Source organism: Peromyscus eremicus, chromosome 13 (genome assembly GCF_949786415.1).
Source record: "Peromyscus eremicus chromosome 13, PerEre_H2_v1, whole genome shotgun sequence".
Classification (NCBI taxonomy): domain Eukaryota; kingdom Metazoa; phylum Chordata; class Mammalia; order Rodentia; family Cricetidae; genus Peromyscus; species Peromyscus eremicus.
This window is the reverse complement of record NC_081429.1, coordinates 2487779-2511172: the sequence shown is the minus strand read 5'-3', so window position 1 is coordinate 2511172 and position 23394 is coordinate 2487779.

Here is a 23394-nt window from a genome sequence, read left to right as displayed (position 1 = left end):
TCCCTCACACTGTCTTCTAAATGACTGGGACTGTGGCTGACACCAGCTTGAAATCACAGGAGACCAGAGCAGACCTGACTGGCCAGGAGTGCTTCCTGGCACACGTGCAAAAAGCTTAACCAAACCTGAAGGCAGGGCAGTGTGAGGGGAGTGAGCAAGAGGGGCCAGCAGCCCAGGAGACATCCAAGTGTCTTCCCACGGTGCTACAGGGTCTAGCTCTGTCCTATCGAAGGCATGGAAAACGAGTCGACAGTAAAGAGGAGGGCGCTTGCCCCTGATCCTTGGTAGCGATACCTGGGGCAAGTATCCAGCTGAACTCCGGACACATCTCAAACTTTTTTTCCTTTTTAAATTAAAGGTCCAGTCCCCTCTCCAGGGAGCGGGTTTTGAAATCAAGAGGTTACTGGGGGTAGGTGATGGGTTACTCCCAGCTCTCCATTGAGTTATTTGTGAGTGAGTGTGAGTGTGTGTGTGTGTGTGTGTGTGTGTGTGTGAGAGAGAGAGAGAGAGAGAGAGAGAGAGAGAGAGAGAGAGAGAGAGAGAAAATGAAAATAGAAGTCAGAGAACATTTCCAATTCTCCTCCCACCGTGGCAAACTCAGTTTGGCAACAGATACCCTTACCCACCTGCTGAGCCATCTCTTCAGACATAGACACATTTATTCTTTTCAATTTTTGCCTTAGGAGAGGGAAACTAAGGCACAGGCATTACTCAAAGCCTTCTTTCTAGTCAGTAAGTGGCAGAGCTGGGATTTGAACCGTTGGTAGCCTGGCTCCAGAGCCCCAAGTTACCTGGAGACGCAGACACAGCCCTCAACCCTCCCAGCAAGGGAGTTCCTCCTCTATCATAAGCAATCCTGCCAACGTCGAGAAAGTGCCCTCATTCCTGCTCCCTCTGCCTGCTAAAGATGGGATCTCCTGGTTTTGTCCATTGGCAAGAAGTTTTGTTCTCACAAACCAAAGCCTTGCCCCCAGCAGATACTCCTCAGAAGATGCGGGATAGGCTGGCTTCCCAGATAGGTGCTTTCCACCTGACCCAGAAGATTCTTGTAGAGGAACCGAGTGACATACAAAGTAAGGGCACTTTGTTATTGTCGCCAAAAGCGTACCAGAAACTGTCTCCTATCCAGGAATGCTGGCATAGGCATATAATCTCATCACTCAGGAGATCATAGGGTCACAAGTTCAAAGCTAGCCTAGGCTATGTAGCCAGTGGTAGGCTAGCCTGGACTATCACATCCTGTCTCAAAAAGGAAAGAGAAGAAAAAAGGAAGCTTACTGAGAAAGAAATGTGCACGGGGTGGTCCCTTGGGACATTCCGTGGCTTCAGGAAGCAGTGGGTAACACCTAGCACGAGCTCTCCAAGCTAGCTGAAGTTGTTCACAGTACAACACTGGCCCTGTGAGTTCAAGGCCAGTCTGATCTACGCAGTGAGCTCCAGGACAGCCAGGAGTATGTAGAGAGGCCCTGTCTCCAAACAAAAGAAACCAAAGTCTGAGCTACACTGAAGCCCAGCCCCTTCTCTCTCTTTTTCTTCACAGACCCTCTGGGTCTTACGACCAGTTCATTGCATTTCAGTGTCCTGTGCCAGAAACCCAGCCTTGAAGCCTTGAGCTACAGCTCAAGGCCCTGGAACATCCCAAGACTGGCTGGTCTTACACACACACACACACACACACACACACACGTCCTATGTGGTCTTCAAAAAAAAACAAAAACAAAAACAAAAACAAAAAAAAAAAAAAAAAAAACACCGCTCCAGGGTTTTTCTCCCCATTGTCCTTTAAGCCTTTTTATAATTTAGAGTCTAACCTCAGTTAGTGAAAGTGGTCATTAACCGCACTGGAGCCCTATACCTAAGCAGTTTCTCACAGGTTATGACGTTCTGGCTTTGCACCAGTCTGGAGAGGTGTCCCCGTTTCAGGGAAGAGAAAATGTGACTGGCAGAGGGCACTGGAGGGGTGAAGATGGGTCATCCCATGCCCTTCAGCCACCCAGCACCCAAAACTGGCCGTCCCATCCTCAGTACCCTTCCCAACATCCCCCTGCCTGAGTGCAGATGGGACTTGTAACCCTGTTTCCTTCTGTCCTGCCCATCTCCTGTCCAGTTCCCTTCCCCACACACACACACACACACACTTTGGTATATGTGTGTGCACGTGTAAGGCCAGGGTTGTCTCATGCTAAGTAGGCACTCTGTCCCTAAGCTGTGTCCCTAGCCCCCACTTCCTGCTTACAATTCTCTTGCCCTCTGGGGGACTTTCCAAGACACTGTACAGTTCATTATTTAAGAGTGAGTGAAGCCGGGCAGTGGTGGCGCACACCTTTAATCCCAGCACTCGGGAAGCAGAGCCAGGTGGATCTCTGTGAGTTCGAGGCCAGCCTGGGCTACCAAGTGAGTCCCAGGAAAGGCGCAAAGCTACACAGAGAAACCCTGTCTCGAAAAACCAAAAAAAAAAAAAAAGTGAGTGAAAAATTAGGAGCCAGGCATGTTGTTGGCTCACACCTATAATTCCAGCACTTGGGAGACTGAGGCACAAGGGTTGCCAAAATTTTGAGGCCAGACTAGACTACATAGTGTGTTTTCCAGGTCAGTCCAGAGTGAGAACATATCCAAAAAAAAAAAAAAAAAAATCTCCTCCTCAATGGCCCCTTTCCTTCCTTCCTCCCACACATGCATTTATACCAAATAGACGGTGATGTTTGGTTCTTCATTAGACAAAAGCAATGTCCCTGAATCCAGCTGTGGTGGCTCAGAAGGCACAGGCAGAGGAAGGATTTCTGAGAGTTTGAGGCCAGCTAGTCTACCCACATAATGAGCCCTGGACCAGTGAAGGATCCCTGTCTTAAAAAAAAAATCCTTGAACTGCCACCAAGCCACAGATCCCTGAAGCACTGGGGTATCCATAGCCTCCCTGGCTATTTCCTGGGGCTAGCAATCTGAGTATTCCCTAGCAAGACCTGGGCGACCCCTCAGAGAACCTGAAGGGAGGAGGCAGAGGCCGGAGGATAAGAAGTTCAAGGCCATCTTCAGCTACATCTCAAGTACAATTTCACAGCCAACCTGGGATATATAAAACCTTACTGGAGAGAGAGAGAGAGGAGAGAGAGAGAGAGGAGAGAGGAGAGAGAGAGAGAGAGAGAGAGAGAGAGAGAGAGAGAGAGAGACTGGCAAAATGGCCCAGTGAGTAAAAGTGCAAGCATGATAACCTGGGTTCGATTCCTGGAACCCATGACGGAAGGAGAAAACACACTCCTGAAGGTTGCTTCTGACCTGCACATGCACACCTTGCTGTGGCACACTGGAGGCCTCACTCACAGACGAACTAACAAGTGAGTAACCTATTACTTAGCCTAGTACCCTTTGCTTCTAGCACAGGCTACCTGGAGTAGGATGTAGACCCTGGTTAGGCTCACACATTCCCAGTGCAATGCAGAAAACACACACACACACACACACACACACACTCACACACACTCTCACACTCACACACTCATACTCTCACACACACTCTCACACTTTGAAGCCTACAGCCTCTGTGTGCAGCTGAGGCCCTGAAACTGGGTACACCAGCTGGACCCAGGTGAGCGTGAGTGCGGACAAGGTGGGAGGGAGCAAAATGCTCCGCAGAGCCCATGGAGAACATCTGGCCTCTCTGGGAACTGTCACAACTGGGTAACTAAAGACCACAATGAATAGCTCAATGGTAATGACCCTCCTTGACATTCAGATCTCAGGACCCTTGCTTGTTTGCTTGTTTCTGTTTTGTTTGGGGTGTTTGTCTGGTTTTTGTTTTGTTGAGATAGGGTCTCATGCTGTTAGCCAGGCAGACCTTGAACTCATGGCAGTCCTGCCTCTGCCTTCCAAGTACTGGGGTTACAGGCATGCCCCACAACACCCAGCCTATGACTACGGCTTTTCAAGAAACTGTGGCCCTCTGGTTGGTGCTAATCACTCTTGAGGTCATTTTCTCTGCCCTGGTGCTTCTAGCCCTGCCTTAGTTCCCCTCCCAGGGGCCTTCAGTCATCTCTGGCCCTGAGCCAGGCTTCATCAGATGCTGGACATGTTGGCCTCCTGAGCTTTCTCCCCAAATTCCCGTCCAAAAGATACTCTCTAGGAATGCTTCGTGTGTGTACACACGGCTGTTAGCCCCTCTTCTGTTCTCAAATTGACATCTTCCTGTGTACACAGACTGCCCTGCTGAAGTGCCCCCCCCCGGGGGGAGGGGGGGAGGTCTGCTTGCTGGATACAAAGACTGTGATGGCAAAGTCACTGGCCAGAAGGATGGGAGAAGAGCCAAGAGTCACAACCCATAACCCTAGGAAACAGAGTTGGGGACCCCAGCCCTGACTGCTCACCTGTGGGCTCCCCATAGTTGAAGCAACTTGCCCAGACAGAAGCCAAGAGCAAGAGTGTCAGCTAGAGGTGAGGGCAGGCCCCAGAAAGCTCACACAGGGCGGGCACACATAGGCCGCACCTGGTCCCTCATCTCATCTCTCTGGAGTAGGCTGCCTTCTGGTTCCCCCATAGTCTGAGCTGTAGTTGTACATTGTTAGTACATGCGTATAATCCAGAGCACACATGTCACACTCCTAGTCCTCTTCTTACTTTTTTTTTTTTTTTTTGAGACATACTCTCACTCTGTAGACCAGGCTGGTACTCATAGAGATTCCCTTGCCTCTGCCTCCTGAGTGCTGGTATTAAAAGTATGCACCAATAAATTTAGTTTTTTTGTTTGTTTGTTTGTTTGTTTTGGTTTTGATTTTTCAAGACAGGGTTTCTCTGTGTAGCCCTAGCTGTCCTGGAACTCACTCTGTAGACCAGGCTGGGCTCGAACTCGGAGATCCTCCAGCCTCTGCCTCCTGTGCTGGGATTAAAGGCGTGCGCCGCCGCCGCCGCCGCCGCCGCCGCCGCCGCCGCCGCCGCCGCCACCACCACCACCACTATACTTTCTTTTTGCTCTTTCTTTTGAGATCCTTAAAGTTACCCACAATCAGCAACGGGAAGGTGCATGAACTTGTGCAGTTGGTGGGGTGAAGAGAGATGAGCTAAAGAGAGGTAGTGAGGGGGTACTAGGAACGGGGAAGCTGCAGAGCTGGGGCAGGACAGGGAGGCCCAGAAGCCTGCGGCGCCTAAACATCTGGATCTTCAGAGAAGGCACAGAGGAATCTTTAAGATCAATTTACCAGAAACCTGTACCCTTGAGCCCCAGAGGTGAATGGTACTGCTCAGAGCAGTGCTTCATCTCTGAGACCACTTTCTGAAGGATACTTCCTCTTGGAAGCCCCCACAATGGCTTAGTCACAACTCAGTCCCTGGTGTGACCCTCTGTACATCGTGCGGTCCTTCGGGCCCGCTCTCTCGCTCTCCTTGAGTGAGGCACACTGTGTCGGCATATATACATTCATGGTTATTTTGAAAAGTTTAAAAAAAAAATTAGAAGATCCAGGCATAATGGTATATTCCTGTAGCCCCTACCAGGAGGTAGGAGGACCACTTGAACCCAGGAGTTTTCGGGGGGGGGGGGGGGAATTAAACCTAGGCCTACTGGTACCTGTTTGTAATCTCAGAATCCAGGTGCTTGGGGGGTGGAGTCAGGAAGATTGGAGGCTGAAGGTCTGCTCTAGTTACACAGTGAGTTCAAGGCTGCTAAGCCTGGGTAACTGCAGAGACTTACAGACTCTCAAAATGAAAAGAAGAGGGGGGGGCTGAGGATGCCCCTCAACAGCAGGATGCTGACGTTTTTTATTTATTTGATTTGTGTGTGTGTTATACGTGTGGGGCAGTACATGAGTGTGCACACAGGCAGAGACTAAAAGTGGACACGCCCGCTCTTCTCACCCTCCATCTCACTCCCCTGAGGCAGGTCTCTCACTAAGGCTGAAGGCTAGCTGGAGTTACAGGCTTGTGGGAGACCACACCCAACTCTTTATGTGCATGCTGGGATTCGAGCTCAGGTCCCTCACAACAGTACAGAAAACACTCTTACCCACTGAGTCAGCTCTCTAGCCCTCTCCTTCTCTTTCTGTAAAGGTGGACCCAAACAGGAAGGAAGTACTTTGTAAACTAAACAGAGCTGCAGATGCTGTGTATTAGGATGGAGCCATTTGAGACCAATTACAGAACAACACATCAAGGATTATAGAACAATGCCGGGGAAATTGAAGACAGGCATAGGACCCTCCCCCCAAAGAACCCTGCTTCCACTGGGGTGGTATCTCCGTGCCCTGTTCCCTGCATCAGAAAGGTACCCCTGAACCAGCTGGGGCAGGGGATCAAGTCCAGCAGCTTTTCGACAAGGCCCCCTGTTTAGAATTCAGGTCTGCATGGATGCTTTCCCCTCTGGATGCAGGAGACAGCTTTCTAGCTGAAGATGATGAGACATAAACTGTATGAGCTGATGAAGAGATGCCAACTGCTGTGGTGGGAAGGGCATGCACTCATTCATTCATTCATTCATTCATTCATTCTCTTTCATCAGTCCCTGCTACTGAGCACATGCCTTCTGCCAAGTAAATAAAAATGAGGACCAGGTGATGGTGCACACCTTTAATCCCAGCACTCAGGAGGCAGAGCCAGGCGGATCTCTGTGAGTTCGAGGCCAGCCTGGGCTACAGAGTGAGATCCAGGACAGCCAAAGCTACACAGAGAAACTCTGTCTCAAAAAACAAAAGAAAAGAAAAAAGGAAGCAAGGAATGGATGGGGTTTGCTGTAGGGAGTACGAGGAGCGTCGGAAATCAAGAGGCTTCCCTGCTAGAGGGTGGCAGGGCCAGAGGCCAGATCCCAGCAGAACCCCCAGCAGCCCTATTTTTCATCAAGGTCAGGAAGATCCAGAAGGAAGGGAGGAGCATAAATGGTCTGCCTTGGGCCCTCTAAATGCCAAAAGACTGAAGGAGCCAAGGGATGGAAGCTGGCAGGTCGGGCCAGGCAGAGGTGAGTGTGATGGGCATGTGGGAGGGACTGGCAGATGGCGGCAAGGAGCCTGACTGACAGACTGCTGGGGGCAGGTGGATGGGCAGCCAGGGCTGTCCTGGGCACCAGTGACCTCCTGCCCAGTGCCAGCCAGGCCAGTGGACTAGGGGTGGGGATGTGGCTGGCCTCCGGCAGAGGCTGTGGTAAATGAACCACGGTGGTGCCAGGGTACTGCAGGCCTTCATCCCGCGCTCCCTAAGGACCAGCTAATTCACTTGGAGAGGGGCTGGCCGGGCCGCTAATGAAGACAGCAGCTGGCAGCTGCCCCACCCTGCTGAATCCCACACACAGCTGACCAGTGGGTGAGGGGCTTGGTAGGAAGCTCCCTCCGACAGACTTGGTCATCTTACTGTCCACTCATGGAGAAAAAGAAGGGCAAGGGGGGGGGGGGGGCGGGATCTCCCTGTGGCTGACAGAGCTGGGGGAGAAGAGGAAGAGACATGTCATTCTGGGCTGCAAAGGACTTGATTGGGAGAAGATAGCTGGGAGGGGACTTGGGGTGCCCTGGTGGGAGGGACGTGGGGTACCCTGGTGGGAGGAGGAAGAGGAACTTTGAACACTGGGTGTTTGGAGGACTGGGTCCTACCAAGACTAGAAAGTGAAGCCCCAAAGAAACAAATCAGTTGGAAAACAACACCAGTGTCTGTGCAGGGCCTCTGCCCCTGGCTGTCTGCTATCACAGGCGTGGTACTCCTGGAACCAGTCTTCACTGACTGGGGTTCAGTGGTCACAAGTGTGAGTTTCTGCCCCAAGTCCTCCCCCAGAGAGGAGTCAACTCAGGAAGTGCACTAGAGACAGTCCCCAACTTCTACCTACTAGGGACCCAGGTCAGGGTGCCTCATGGCCCTCAAGGCACCTGAAAGACAAGAACAGTTTGCACAACATTTAACAGTCCCTCCCAGGGGACAGCCGCCTCCAGCCTTCTGGGGCTGGGTGGTCCTGCTGAGAATAAACAGTGGGTGATGGGTAGCTCGTCATTACGCGTGGCTGCTATCCTGCTTCTGGGTGTCTTCCACACAGTCCCCCAGGTTCATTTCCTGAGCTAAGCTGAGCTCAGCGTGACTGAGCTGAGCCTGGAGGTCTCTGGCTGGGCGGTCCTCAGGCATGGTTGCCTCCTCCTGGGACCTGGGGAACAAAGGGGAACTGGCTTGGGAGGGCAGGTGGGAACCACGTGCTCTCCCAGCTGTGGCTGGGCCTGGCAGGAAGGTGACTTGAGCGCCCTCTGCCGATCTGGGTGCTCCTGGAGAGAGGAAGTGCAGTTTAGGGCTGAAGTGGCCGTACCTTTTCAGCAAGGAAGGGCTGGCTGGGTGCTCCTCAGCGAGTCCCTGTGTGTGTCTGGGAAGGTGTGCCTGCCTGTGGCTGGGTCTTTGTCCGCAGACAGATGTGGGGATGCCTCTGTGGTGTGTATGATGGTAGGCATGTGTGTGCATGAGTGTGCCTGCACCTGTATATGCGTATCTGTGTATTTGAACATGTATATATGCAGTGTGTACAATGTATTTACTGTTTATATGTGTCTGCACCTGTTCTTGTCTGAGTGTGGATTATTATATGCATGGCCTATCTGTGTGAGTATACATCTCTTTGAGTATAGATGTCCATACCCACATCTGTCCACTTGGGTTGGCCCTGGGCTGGACATGACTAGAGACACCAGGGCTTGCTGGGGAGGTTGCAGGACAGGCAGTGGAGGCAGATTGTCCATGCCATTCTCAAGTTCATCCAGGGTCTTGTGGGAAAAGGGAGGATGCTGGGTGCGGTGGCACATGCCCTTTAATCCCAGTGCATGGGAGGCAGGGGCAGGCAGATCTCTGTGAGTTTCAGGATAGCCTGGTCTACACAGTGAGTTCCAGGACAGTCAGAGGTATATAGTGAGACCTTGTTTCAAAAAAGAAAAAAAAAAAAAAAAGCTGGAGACACATCTCAGTGGTTAAGAGTACTGGTTGCTCTTCCAGAGGACCTGGATTCAATTCCCAGCACACACATGGCAACTCACTCCTGTTCCAGGGGATCTGACACCCTCATAAAGACATACATGCAGGCAAAACACCACTGCATATAAAATAAAAAAGAAAAAGAAAGACAGAGGGAGAAAACAACTGGCCCATCACCCACCCCTCACCCCAGATTCCCGCATCACTGTGTATAGCCACCATGCAGCTTCAGAATGCTATTGGAAGCCATGGGGCTCTAAGGCCACCCGCAAAAACCCACAATGTCTCCTCAGGGGAAGCCGTCCCGAGCTGAGACTTGAGGGACAGGGAAAGCCTGGAGCAGCAGACAGAGGAGCAGGGAAGTAAGGGCCTCTGGGGGTCAGCGCGTGGAGAGCAGAAGGTTGGAGAGAAAAGTGGATGACTGTGATCCTGGGGGTCAGGGCCAGAGGTGGGTAGCAAGGCCAGAGGTGGGCAGTATGGGATTTCCATTTTGGGGGTGTAGACAGGGCTCTAGGAAAAAGGGTTTCATTCTCCTTGTTATTTGAACTATGTATTAAGAGACAGGGCTACCCTCTAAGTAGCCCAGGTTGACCTCAAACTCTCAATCCTCCTGCCTCAGCTCCTATGCAAGAATGATGGGCATGGGGCTGGAGAGATGACTCAGTGGTTAAGAGCACTGGCTGCTCTTCCAGAGAACTCAGGTTCGATTCCTAGCACCCATATGGCAGGCCACAACTGTCTATAGCTCTAGGGCCAGGGGATCTGATACCCTCACACAGGCATTCATGTGTGCCTGTGCACATAAAATGTAACTGCACATAAAATATAAATAAATAATAAATAACAGGCATAAGCCATTAAGACCCACTTTCCTATAGGGTACCCCGCTGTCCCTGTTATACACAAACCCCTAAATCCTAAAATGCCAGGAGGTTAGTGCTGATCCCAGACAAATACACCTGAGACCTGGAACCTTCCACTGATGGCCTGGGGGCTCATCCAGCGGCCAGTGCTGATCATGTCATGCCAGCTGCAACAGTTTCTGGCTGCCTCTTATACCATCAATGCCTCCTCTGTGGACTCGGGAGGTTGGCCTGAGAAAGGCCCTGGGCCTGGGCCAGCCTGGTCCTCTCACCGGGTGGCACCAGACGGGCCTCTTCTTTGGCTCAATCCTCGGGCTACTCATGGCAATCTCCAACCTAGAGCCCAGTGCCCTTGAAGGACCCTGCTCAAGGAACTGAGCCCAGGGAAGGGGTCTCTGCATATACGTCCATTCTAGCTCGGCAAAATGGGCCATGTCTGCGCACACCTGCATGGGGGAAGGTGGTGTGGTTTTTCTGAGCTAGTAGAACATCAGCTCCTGACCCCAGCCAACTGGGAAGTTCTTAAGGCCTGCTCCGGGTCTGACTCCTTTGTTCTTGCCCACCCCCCCCCCAAACTTGCTCAGGCCAAGGCCCTCCCTCCACCACCTGGAGGGGGTGTAAGCAAAGGCGTCCACAGCAAGGACAGTGTCCTGTCACCCTGTCCAAACCTCCCAACAAACTGGGGGGACGGGGCGACTCCTGTCGCTGCACTGTGGCTCCTGTCAACCTACTGCCCTTCCCATTAGCTCTCCATGATTGGCTCAGCATCTTCAGCGACTCCCACTGACTCCAGGGAACACTGCCCACTCATGGAGTTGTTCAAGGCCTCTCAGTCACCTAAACTCATGTTTCCTCCTTTTCTCTGTCCTCCTCTACGAACCCCTCTTTTTACTTATGTATTTGAGTTTTATGTAGCCCAAGCTGGCCTCAAAACTTACTGTGTAGCTTGAATTTCTAAGCCTCCTCTTTGCCTCTTGAAACTGGGATTACGGGCATGTACCACCAAGGACAGTTTTGCGGTACTGGAACCTACCTCAGGGCTTTATGCATGCTAGGCAAGCATTCTACCAATGAGCTACATCTCCTGCCCTCCAGTTCTCCTGCCTTAATTCCTCCTCCTAATCCCCCACCCCACTCATTGCCCCCAAGCCTTTGCCCAGCTGCTCCCCACCCGGGGCTGCCTTCTGCCTTGTCTACACCAGTGGGCTCTGCTCTGCCAGGATTCCTGTTCCTCCCGGTGACGCATTCTCTCTGCTGCTCCCCACAAATCTCAGCTCTGGCTTCTTGGGGATAAGGAGAAGCCTGAAGCCCCTGGAGTCCTGCATGCTGCTGCAGTCCTGCGTGCTGCTGCAGTCCTGCGTGCTGCTGCAGTCCTGCATGCTGCTGCAGTCCTTGCTCCAGGCTGCCTCTCCCCTTCAGGAGTCAAGGGAACAGGCAGTGGTAGGGGGCTCGAAGGGAGCTGCCAGCCCCTCCTGATATCAGCAGCTCCTAGCTCCAAGGGGCTTTGCCAAGCCAGCACACAGGACAGCAGGAATGCACATGCTTGCGTCCATGAATTGCCTGCAGGAGCACACGCTCACGGTACACGCAGCCTATCTGCTGTGTCCTGCAGCCCACATGGCAGTAGTGGCTGTGGGCATGACACAGACCTTTACCCACGAGGTATGCCATCCAGACAGGCAGACCCTAGGGACACTGGCCCAGAGTTCAAGACAGTCCCCCCCAGGACTATCCGTGTGCAGGTAGCCAATGGCAGTATGGTTCCTAGTCCTCACTTCCCAGGCCCCGCTGGCCTTCTTCACCCATTTTTCTATGCCCTCACCAACGGTCACCCTGGGGTCTCCTGCCATTACCGTCAGCTTCCCTCTTAGCCGGAGTCTCCTGACCTCCCCAGCTCTGGTTCTGCCCCTTTGCTCCTAGTCAAGGCCCTCACAGAAGACTTTTCTGGACCTTTCTTCTGGGGCCCTCTCTCTTCCTCCCTCTGTCCAAGGATGGTCCATTTTTCTCCTGAAAGCTCCTAAGGACCCTGTGCTCCAGCAGACAGAGGCCTTCCTCCCTCCTGGTGGCTGCTCTCAGGACTGAGCACTTGGAACAAATGACTGTCAACTACAGAACCCCTGACCAACCACCCAGGCTTCTAGCACTCTGTTCTGGGCAGATGTATGCACAGGGAAAGAGTAGAGGCCAGAGCAGGAGGCCAGCAGAGGGACAGTCATGCTCTGGACAGCCTCGAGCTGGCAGAGGCCCCAGCCAAGCCGGCACCCTGTCCCTTCCCCCACCCCTCCACTCATTATCAACTTAAGCTTGTGTACAAACAGCAGCTGGCCTCTTTTGTCAACCTCTCCACCCTCCCTGCCCCTCCCTGAAATGCTTCCCAACTGGCTCCTCCAATGCCCCCACCCAAGGTGACTTAGAAGCTAGATCCCTGGGGACTCCTTGGGAGGGAGGGGGCAGCCCTTGTTCTTGGTCTTAAGTTCTCCTCCAATTGGTGATGTTAATCTACCTGAAACACCATAAGAACCAGAGAGGGCTAGGAACCAAAGCCACGTCATAAGGTGGGCATAGGCAAGAAGCAGGCCTCACCCCCGCTTGGGCCTGTTTGAGGAGCATGTTTACAGAGCCAGTCTGCTGCCCTGTCTCAGTTGTCCTGACTGTCCCCACTGCCCAACACTGTTGTAAGGGGACAGGCGAGATCACCTGGCTATCCCCTAGATCCCTGGCAAAGGCTTCAACAAAAGCGATTCTGCCTGCCTGGGTTTAGGACAGGAAGGCAGGCAGGGCTAGATGCCAGGGACCCAGTTGTCAACACCCAGGTGCTGGAGCTGGATGAACAGGAGCTGTTCAGCAGAGAACAGGATTCCAAGTCAGAAGCAGATATAGAGGTGCACACCTTTTATCCTAACACTCGGGAGGCAGAGCCAGACAGATCTCTAAGTCAGAGGCCAGAGTCAGTTCCAGGACAGCCAGAGCTACACAGAGAAACCTTGTCTCAAAATAAAAAACCAACCAACCAACAAAAAAGGACAAAGTTGACAACACTGTAATTGATCCCATTTTGCAGATGTGAAAACTGTGCCTCCCAGTTCAGTCACTGAAAGCACCTCTGCTCAGTCTCAGGAGGGAGCTGGGGTTGAGGTTTGGCAACCCTAGGAGCTGCCACTGTGGGTGGGCTCTGCCATGAGCTGGGGTCCCTATGTCAGGGCTGAGGGCATACCCCAGACTCAAGGACAAAGGGAACCAGGCACCTGCGACTTCCAGGAACGTCACAGGATACACCCCAAAGTCGGCCAGGAGTTGGCAGGCGGGTGGATATGGAAGCTATTGTACCAGGGGAAACCCCGCAGCACGGGCAGCGCCGCTGAGAGGCCGAGGAAGGAAAGGTGGAGCCAGGGCTGGCCCTCTGCCCAGGTCCCGTGCTCCTCCGTGCCCACCACCTCAAGCCAAGGCCCGCCTCCCAAAGCGCTTTGTCCCGACCCTGCAGAGCCACTCGGGGCAGACGAGGCTGAGTGTGCAAGGCCACGAGCAAGCCGTCTGACGGCGAGGCCAGGAGGCCCCCTAGCGGGCCCTGCACACGCGTGCACATGGCCTGGTCCGCGCGGGCGGAAGTCATCGGGCCGGCGACCCGCGGCGGCCACCGGGCCAGCGGGAACAAAGGACGCGGCGGGCGAGAGGGGCTGGCCGAGCGGTGATTGGCGGCTGGTGGGGAGCCCGGGCCGAGCCACGATTGGATGCGGCCTCCGCACCAGCCCCGCCCCTCAAGGCCAAACTGTGAGCCCCCGGCACTCGCCCTCCACCCCCCGCAGAGCCCCTGCGCGGACCTGCTCGGCGGGCGGCCATCTGCACCCGCGAGGCCGCCGGCCACCTCCCCCCAGAGCTGGGGAGCAGGGACCGAACTCCCTCGCCCTCCGCCCGGGGGCACGAGGGGGCGTCGGGGCTTGTGAGGCTCGACGGCCACTTTAGTGCCCGGGTGCACGCGTGGAAAGGGGCCGGACGGATCCCAGGGAGCTGTCCCGAGGGTGGAGGCTGGACTGGGAGAAGGGCCAGAGAACAGGGATCTCGAGGGCCAGGGGAGGACGAGGAAGTGGAGGGAGAGTCTGAAAGTCAAGCCAGGGAAATTGCACTGGGTGGCCCGAGCCCCGCAGCTCCTAGAACAGTGATGGGGTTCTGGAGCCCAGCCAGGTTTGAGGCATGAGGGGGAGCGGACTGGGCTGATGACTAGCCAGGCCACAGCATAGTGGTTAAAAACGAGCCGAGGGACCTTTCTCAACAAGGTTCCCCTTTCCCAGATGCTCAAGAGGTGAGAGAGGTGGGGCTCGGGCCGGGCCACCAATCACAGCCTCCGCTCCACTTTGAATCTGGGTTGGCGGGCGCGGGCTGCGGGCCGCCAGGTGTGCTGGGGCCCTCTTTGTCCCCACTTTGTCTGCGCTGGCACGTCCCACTCCACCCCCACCCTTCAAGAGCCCCGTCCCGCTGGTTCCCCTGCCTCCCGGCCCTCCTTCCCACCCCACCCCCCGGTAGGAAACTAAAGCTGGATTCGGGTCGGGGTTCCTTGCAAGGCTGGTGACTGAACCAGTCCTCTAAATTCCAGCCTTGCATAGGGATCATAATCCACTAGAGACAGGTAGTTCCTCCGCAGCTGGCCACCAAGGCTGCAGGGGTGGAGGTCGGTGTGGGAGGTACTTTGTACCAAAAATCCTTGAAGAAGGCCTTGAGGTCGCCAAACTTGTTAGATTCCCCAGGACTCACTTATAGTGAAATTAGACAACTGACTCTCAAGAACTGTCCTCTGAAGTCCACATGGTCTCTGGTGGGTGCGTGTGTGTAAATATTTGTAAAAAAAAGAAACTTTTAAACCCCAAGAGAGGGTTACCCTATGCACAAGATATGTGTGCCTATGTGACCCCACACAAGCCTCTTGAGGATGCCTGGTTCCTCAGCTATGAGACGAGGTAACATGGGCTTGTGTTCCCGGCTCCTGGGAAGATGATGTGGGATCCTGAAGAGGAAGCTTTGTTAAAGGGAAGCCTGCATGTATTCAAGTATGACGGATGTTATCAGAGCCCAGATGCATGCTAGGAGCCAGAGGCCAGCAGCCACCCAGTGTGGGCCTCAGAGTCTGACCCATCCTAGAGAGAGAGGGTGCCAGGCCTTATCAGAGCGGCCAGTAGTTTTCAGCCAAGTCCCGTGAAGCCCTGAGCCCCCAACCCTAACAGAAGAAAGGCAGAGTTTGGGTGTTCTCACACCATTTCCAGGCTGTCTGGGTTAGGTAGGGCAGAGGAAATGGAGGTTACTTAGCTCTGGGGGTGCTGGGCTCCTCTCCTCTGAAGACAGGCCTGGAGGCTGCAGGCTTCATGCCCCTACCCCACACCAGCCCTCTTCTTCCTCCCTACTCCAGGCTCTGGCAGAAGCACGCCCTTTGATTTACCTCCCTATGCTTCTCAAATCCGTCTTCCCCCAGGTACCGCTGTGACTGCTGCTGGACCATGCCGTGAGCTGTCCAGTCCTCCACCACTGCCTGGCCCACCAGGGTCAAGTGACAACTAGATCTTGTCCCTTCTCTGATGAAATGCTCTTAAGCTGTGTCCTGGTGTGCACTCCTGTGACCCCCAGAACTTGGGAGCTAGAAACAGGGGAACCAGGAAGGAGTTCAGGGCTATCCTCGAAGCCAGCACAGACTACAGAAGACTATTTCAAAAAAACAAAAATTAAGGCCACGAATGTGCCAACCCTCCGATCTGTAGGTGTATGCGTCCCTCAGTCTCCTAGCCATCTTTTCCCCTCCTGTCCCCTCTTCCACCTTCTTTCTGTGTCCCAGCGCCTGTCACAAAATTGGGATCAGTGCATATTTAGAAATGAGAAATGCAGGCGCATCTTTGTGAGTTCAAGGCCAGCCTGGTCTACAGAGCGAGATCCAGGAAAGGTGCAAAGCTACACAGAGAAACCCTGTCTCGAAAAACCAAAAGAAGAAGAAGAAGAAGAAGAAGAAAAGAAAGAAAGAAACCAGAAATGGTCTGGTGGACCAGGAGGCTGGGATGATCCGCTTTTCCAGTGCTCACCCGCCCCCTGGTGGTCATCATGAGCATTCCAGGCCTTAGCAATCTTCAGAATGAGATAGTACAAGACAGCCTTAGGGCTAGGGAAGGTAGGAGGCCTACCCATTGCCAACGAACAGGCTGCAGCTCAAGAGGATCCCAGAGCTGTGGCCCTACAGGAACTTGGAGCAGCAGGACTTTTCAGCTCCTTCTCACAGAGATCCCTTTTACAGTGTGTGTGCGTGCCTGTGCACACACTCATGCCCATATGTACTTGCTAGTGTGAACTGTTCCGAGAGCTCAGGAGGCCAAGTGTTCAACTGCGTCTGCACTGAACAGATGGCGGCAGCAGATTCTGCCTTCGGAAGATGTTCATGTGGGTGGAGCTGTGTGTGATCAAGCAAGCCCGCATTCATGTGTCTGTCCCCAGCCTGTGAGACTGTTACCAGGAACCTGGGTCTGAGAATGCTGAGGCTGTCTGCCAGTAAAGCCGAATGCAGGCTGCAAGCCTGTCACTGGAATAGATCCAATTGTCACGGTTCTAGGTGTCTGGGGTCTAGAAGGACCGACACCTAAGTCCTCAGTCTTACTGCAGACATCCTGCTGGTGCTGGAGGATGCTGGCTTTCTCCCTTCCCCTCACAGTTCATAGTTACTGTGATGGTGTTACAGGCCTGTCACTGTTTACAGTCTGTTCTCCCCGAGCACCTGCTGGGCATGCTCCCAGGGTGAGGAGTTCAAGTCACATGTCCTCAGTTACGGGTTTAGACATCTGCCCAGTCTTCTGGTTATCTCATCTGTTGTCTCCTGTGACTGACCCTAGGCTGCCATGAAAGGAAGGGAGAACGAGCCAGCTTCTGGGAGTGGTGTGATGTAGACAAGGAGTTCAACTGCTTTTAGTCTGTCGCCTCACTTGCTAGACAGGGGAAATCCGAGCACATACCTGGAGGTCGAGCGAGTCAGGTGTGGTGGCACAGGCTGTAATGGCAGCTGTTGGGAGGCTGGGCAAGGAGGATGTTCAGTCCAAAGCCAGCCTGGGCTGCAAAGTGAATTCCAGGCCAGGTCAGCCTAGGCTACAGCATGAGACCCTATTTTTAAAACAGAAAAGAGCCCAGCCTAGTCGCACGCAACCAGTAATCCTAGCTACTTGGGAGTCTGAAGCAGGAGTCTCACACGTTCAAGGCCTGCCTGGACAATAGAGACTCTGTCTCAAAGAGAAGGGGTGGTGGTGGTGCACGCCTTTAACCTCAGCACTCCAGAGGCAGAGGCAGGCGGATCTTTGTGAGTTCGAGGCCAGATTGGTCTACGGAGTGAGTTCCAGGACAGCCAGGACTACACAGAGAAACCCTGTCTCAAGAAAAAAAAAAAAAAAAAAGAAAGAAAGAAGAAAGGTCTAGAGACAGTGCAGTGGTAGTGAGTAGTAGCGTGCTTGCCTATGTGTGAGACTCTGGGTCTGATATATATGTGTGTGTGTGTGTGTGTGTGTGTGTGTGTGTGTGTGTGTGTGTGTATGTGTGTGTGTGTTATATGATATACATATATGAGAAACAGGAAATAAAAACGAAGGATGGAAATCTTGAGTTGAGTGTGGCCATTCTGGGGTACTTTCAGCTTCTCCCCAGCTTCTGCCCTGTTCTTCGCATGCCCATGTCTCTGTGTCCTGTGACCGTGGCCACAGGAAGACCAATCTCTGCATCTTCAGGGCCTGGCAGCAGCCTCCCTAGTCTAAGAATAATGTACAACTCCTGAGCTGCTGCCTCATCTGCTTCATGCAGACACCACAGACACAGACATGATTTCCTACTCTCCAAGCTGAAACACCTACTCTGAGTAAGCTCATGTACCCAGGGGAGCGAAGGGCCACAAGTTGGGAGCAAGTTCTTTCCAGCTTCCAGCCTGGGCATGTTTGGCCACCTGGGGGAGCCCTCTGTCCCCTTCAGTCAGAGGAGTGGGAGGGGGGTGTGGAAACAGAAATCCATCTGTGTCAGCCCCCACCCTTAAGACACGTGACTCTGAACAAAGATACCTAAGGATGGACTAGGGCTGGGGAGGGTGACTTTCTTAGGAGCCAGGGCATCAGAGAGAACATACATCAAGCACCTCAAAATGTGTCCACCTGTTGCTCAGGAAGAGTAATTCACTGAGACGTGAGAGTGGGCCCCCCGATTCCTGAAGCCCTGTGAAACTCTGAGCTCAGCCTGGTTCTTTGGCCTTGTACTGACACTAATATGGGTGGAGCCCCTAGATCCCATCTCAAAAGGAAAGGTCCTAGGTAAAGACCTGGGGATACAGCTCAACTGGTAAAGGTCTGGGTTTGATTCCCCAGACCACACCAATCTGGGCATGGTAGAACAGGCCTACAACCTCAACATTCTGGGAGGTGGCGGCCGGAAAATCAAATGTTTAAGGGCATCCTCAGCTACATAGTGAATCTGAGGTCAGCTTGGAATACATGAGACCGAGTCTCAAAAAAAACAAAAAAGGGCCGGGCGGTGGTGGCGCACGCCTTTAATCCCAGCACTCGGGAGGCAGAGTCAGGCGGATCTCTGTGAGTTCGAGGTCAGCCTGGGCTACCAAGTGAGTTCCAGGAAAGGCACAAAGCTACACAGAGAAACCCTGTCTCGAAAAAAACAAAACAAAACAAAAAAAAGGCCTGGAGAAATGGTTCAGTGGTTAAGAGCACTGACTGCTCTTCCAGAGGACCTGGGTTCAATTCCCACTACCCACATGGCAGCTCACAACTGTCTAACTCCAGTTCCAGAGAACCTGACACCCTCACAGAGACATACATGCAGGCAAAGCACCAATGTACACTTAAAAAAAAAAAAAAAGACTCAGGTGTCCCAAGAATGGAGAGCAAGAAGTAGCGACTGTGGCTGGACGTCCCCTTCGAGGGGGTGGCTATGAGGAAAGGTGCTAAGAGGAGTGGGTGGCACCTCATATTACTCAACAAAAGAGGGACCTGGCTGGCTGCAGACAGCCTGGAGGTTAGTCAGTTGCCCTTGAGTGGGGATGGTAGAGGTCGAAGCCAGGCGCCACAGCCGCAGCCATGCTGGGAGGGGTGTGTTACAAACTGCCTTCTCCTCTGGGGGTTCTGAGACCCGTCTGCAGGCACAGACGCAGGGGTGCTAGAATGTGGAGGGGACCTCCGTGGTGGTTCAGGGACGGAGTGTCTTGGGTTCCTTCTGACAGGCAGAGGGAGCTGGGGTCCCCTGTCTTCCCATCTGCCTTGGGACCTGAGCCCCCTTTGCCCAGGAGCTCTGAAGCCATCTCTTCCTCCATCAGCTTGGTAAGGAGCTACCTCCGTAAGCACAGCACAAAGTGCTGGTGGTGGCTGGCACTTGGGAGCCCCTCGCCTGGCCCAGTTTGCCCCTGAAGCCGGGGAAGCAGATGGCTTCCCTGGCTGCTCCACAGTAAACCCCAGGGGAGCCCCTTGCTCCACCCCCACCCCCATCTTCCTACTAACCCTTTAGGAAGCAGTGAGCTGAAAGAGAAAACCTCTGGGGCTCCCCGGGGCCTACAGGGCTGGTGTCCTGTCTAGCATCTTTGACAGAGTCCTAAGCTTGGCTCCCTACTACTCCAGGGTATTGGGGGGGGGGGGGCCTATGGACCTATCCTCCCCGAATCTATGTTCCCTTTAGAGAGGGTGCCAACCAGATCCCTACCCACAGAGCCAGCTACACCCCAGACTGCTCGAATTTCTCAGGCTCTGGGAGACTGCCAAGGATGGCAGTCTATAGGATGGCATAAGACCCATGTGGATTGCAGTGACCTGAAGGTCAGCGCCACGGCTCCTCTCCAGGTGCCCAGCCCTCTACTGTCCTGAGGACACTCTGGTGTCAGGTCACTGGGCACTTGTTTGGGCATCTGGGTGTGGCTGCACATTGTCAGAAAAGGAACCCACACTGATTTACATATGAGGCTACATTAGCATTTCACAGCCAGGCTCTCAGCTTGACATTCCCTCCCAGGCCAGCTCAGACAGCCTGCTCTTTCAGAATGGGAAAGTCACAGACTAACTATCAAAGCTGGGACCCATCAGCACAGGAATTGCCTGAGGTCACCCAGACAGCTGGGACCAGAGCCTGACCTCAACTTTGACCTTGGGAGTCCATACGGGCACTTTCAGAGCCCGGGGGTCTCCCTCTTGGGAGTGCAGGTGCTGGGGAGTCAGAAAGGATCCAGTAGTCCTCTGAGCTGCATATGGTTCCCTGAGCAAGCAGAAGCTGGGTGAAGACAGCAGAGGGAACCTGTCTCCAGAGCCAGGGACCAGGGGAGGGAACAGAAAGAAGCCTGTAACCTAGGTGTTATAGGTTTTATGGGTGTTTTAGGTAACACGGGTGGTCATCAGTGTGGGGGTTGAGTTGTTGTCTTCCCAGAACTGGAGTGGACCAGCCACCGTCCCCCAGGGCAGACTTTGGCCCACAGGAGCATTGAAGGGGAGCTTAGGAATCAGGAGAGCTGTCCTGGGGCCTGTCTCCAAAGCCTTCTCCTCTGCCCTGCACTGACATTCTGGTTTCTGCTGTCACAGCGATCTTACCATGACAGTCAGTGACGTTCTACTCTCCCAGCCTCATCTCCACACCCTGTGACACCCTCCCCGCAGGACCCTGCCTGAGGCTCCCGCTTACACCAGGCCTGGACTGAGGTTCCACACCCTGTGACACCCTCCTCGCAGGACCCTGCCTGAGGCTCCCGCTTATACCAGGCCTGGACTGAGGTTTAATGCTTTTCCAAGGAGGACAGCTTCTCTGGTCAGAGGTTGCAGGTCCCTCCCGGGAAGACTTTCTCCTCCTGTCCTTGGTCTGCAAATTCAAGTCATCCTGTGGGTCTCTTGAGTCTGTTCAAGAAAGCTTTAGGGTCTGATCTACACGCTATGGGCAAGAGAGAGACATATGAATTGAACTAACTCCAAACTGCAGAGGAAACAAGAATCCCAGGCCGTGTGTGATCTTTACAGATCACTGGTGGGGGCTGTTCCTCTCCTCCTACCCTTCAGGAGTCAGTCAACAAGCAGTAACCTGGAGCCATGTATTCACGGCTACACCAAACCTGGGCAACTAGGTGGGAGGGTAACCACTGCTCTGAAAGGCCTGGTACCCTAAGGTGCCTCCAACAACCAAGGCCAGGTACCTACTGATTATCCAATTATGGGTCATAGCTTGGGAAGAGGGAAGAACCCTTAAGCTAGGTCTTACTTGCTGAGGTTAAGCAAGAGCATACTCTGGCTTTCTTTGCCCTCAACTAGAATCTTAGCTCCTTTAAAGGGTCCACCCAGAAAAGTCTGGGGCTGCCCAGTCCTCATTCCAGGCCTCCTGAGACGGCCCAGACAGCATGAACCCTCCTAAGACACCCCTTGGTTGAGACTGAAAGTTCACAGGGTATGTGCTATTGAATACCTCTAACTCCAGCACCCAAGAGATAGAGGCAGGAGGGTCTGGGGTTCAAGGCCACCCTCCACTAGATAACAAGCAAGTTTGAGGTCAATCTGAGCTATATGAAAGCCTGTCTCAAACCAACAAATCAACAAACCAGGATGGTGGTGAGGTGTAGTGACACAAGCTTAAATGCCAGAACTCAGAAGGCAAGGCAAGCAGGTCGCTGAGTTCAAGGCCAGCCACCATAAATAGACAAGGGCTGGAGAGGAGGCTCAGAGGTCAAGAGCACTCACTGCTCTTGCAGAAGACCTAGGTTCAGTTCCTTTTTCCTGGTGACTCAAAACTACCTATAACTCCAGTTCCAGGGTTTCCTAAACCCTCTGACCTTTGAGGGCACATGCATACACATAAACCGATAAAAATACACATTACACATACATGGGGCTGGAGAGATGAGTCCGTGGTTAAGACCATTGACCGCTCTCCTGGATGACCCTGGTTCAATTCTCAGCACCCACATGGCAGCTCACAACTGACTGTAACTCAAGTTCCAGTGGCTCCGACTCCCTCATATAGACATTCATGCAGACCAAACACCAACGCACGTGAAATAAAAATAAAATTAAAAAAAAAATACATATACACATAAAAATAAAAATCTTAGAAGAAAAAAAAAGATTAGAAGAGGCTGTCAGTTAAAGCTGCAGCTGTGACTATGACCAAAACAACCACAATGCTGAGAATGAGGCGGGGGGGGGGGGGGGGGGGGCAGGCTGTGGGGAGCGCAGCACAGGGCTCCCCACTTCACTTCTGGGTCGCTCAGGACACAACTGAGAACCTTGCTTAGATCTACCACAGCCTCTGTGACAGCTGGTGGAAGGATGAAGTGGTCCAGGAAAGAGCGGTGGCCAAGAGATTTAAAAATTAAAATTTAAAAATTAAAAAAAAAAAAGGTCGAGAACATAGAAGGCAGAGAAGCTGGGGGAAGGGCCAGCTCAATCTCTGGGCTGGGGAGTTCCGAGTCGGGGTGTGTCAGCCAGGACGACTCTAACAGGTACTGAGAGATGCTGGGACAACCTGGAAGCCAGGTCCACATTTTTATGTAAAATGGGCACCTCAGTTTGAGATCTAACACGGTGCCTCACAAATGTGGGAATCTCAAACTGCTGGTCTTGTCCACTCTCGCGGATTTGGATGCCACTAGCTGGGCTAGGCCCAGGGAAAGCTCAGGCAGTAGGTGACTTTTCAGTGTCAAGGAGTAAGAACAGTGTCTAAGGGAAAGCAGGAGGGATGGGAATCCCTGGGGTGTTGGTGGGGAGGGCCAGCCAGAGCCTGGCAGCTTAGGTACCAGCCTGGCAGGATGGAGGGCAAAAGCTTCCCGGAGCCGGATCATGTTTCTGCTGCAGTTTCAAACAATACTCCCTGAGATCAGACCAGGTGGAAATGCTCAGGAGCTAAGCTCCTCCTAAAAGCCCTGCTTAAAAAGCATCTTAGGGGGACGACTGGGGATACAGCTTAGTGCCAGTATAATTGACAGCCTGGCATGTACAAGGCCATGGGTTCTGTGCCAAAACAGACTCCCCTACCATGCACTGCCCCTCCCCCACAAAGAAATAAAATACCAGGATGGAGATGTAGCCCAGCCGGTCCAGTGCTTGCTTACCTAGCATGCACCAGTCTATGGGTTTGAAGGCAACATCACATTAGGCATGGTGGCAAACATCTGTAACATCTGTCATCTCAGCACCTGAGAGGTAGACACAGGAAGATGAAAAGTTCAAACTCATCCTCAACTAGACAGTGAATAAGAGCCCAGACTGGGCTGGGGTATATGGAATCCAATCTCAAATAAATAAATGGTTTTTGTTTGTTTGTTTGTTTGTTTTTAAGACAGGGTTTCTCTGTGTAGCTCTGGCTGTCCTAGAACTTACTCTGTAGAACAGACTGGCCTCAAACTCAGGGATTGTCCTGCCTCTGCCTCCTGAGTGCTGGGATGAAAGGTGTACCCCACCACCGCCAGATGATAAATAAAAAATTTAAAAGCCAGGTGTAGTTGAGCAAGACTTTAGTCTCATTGCTGGGGATGGAAGGTGGGACAGGCGGATCTTTGTAAGTTCAAGGCCAGCCTGGTCTAAATAGGAGTTCGGGGGGGTGGGGGTGGGAACACCTCAGTAACTTGTGAAGCTGAAATTGCTATATTGGCCAGTGAGACACT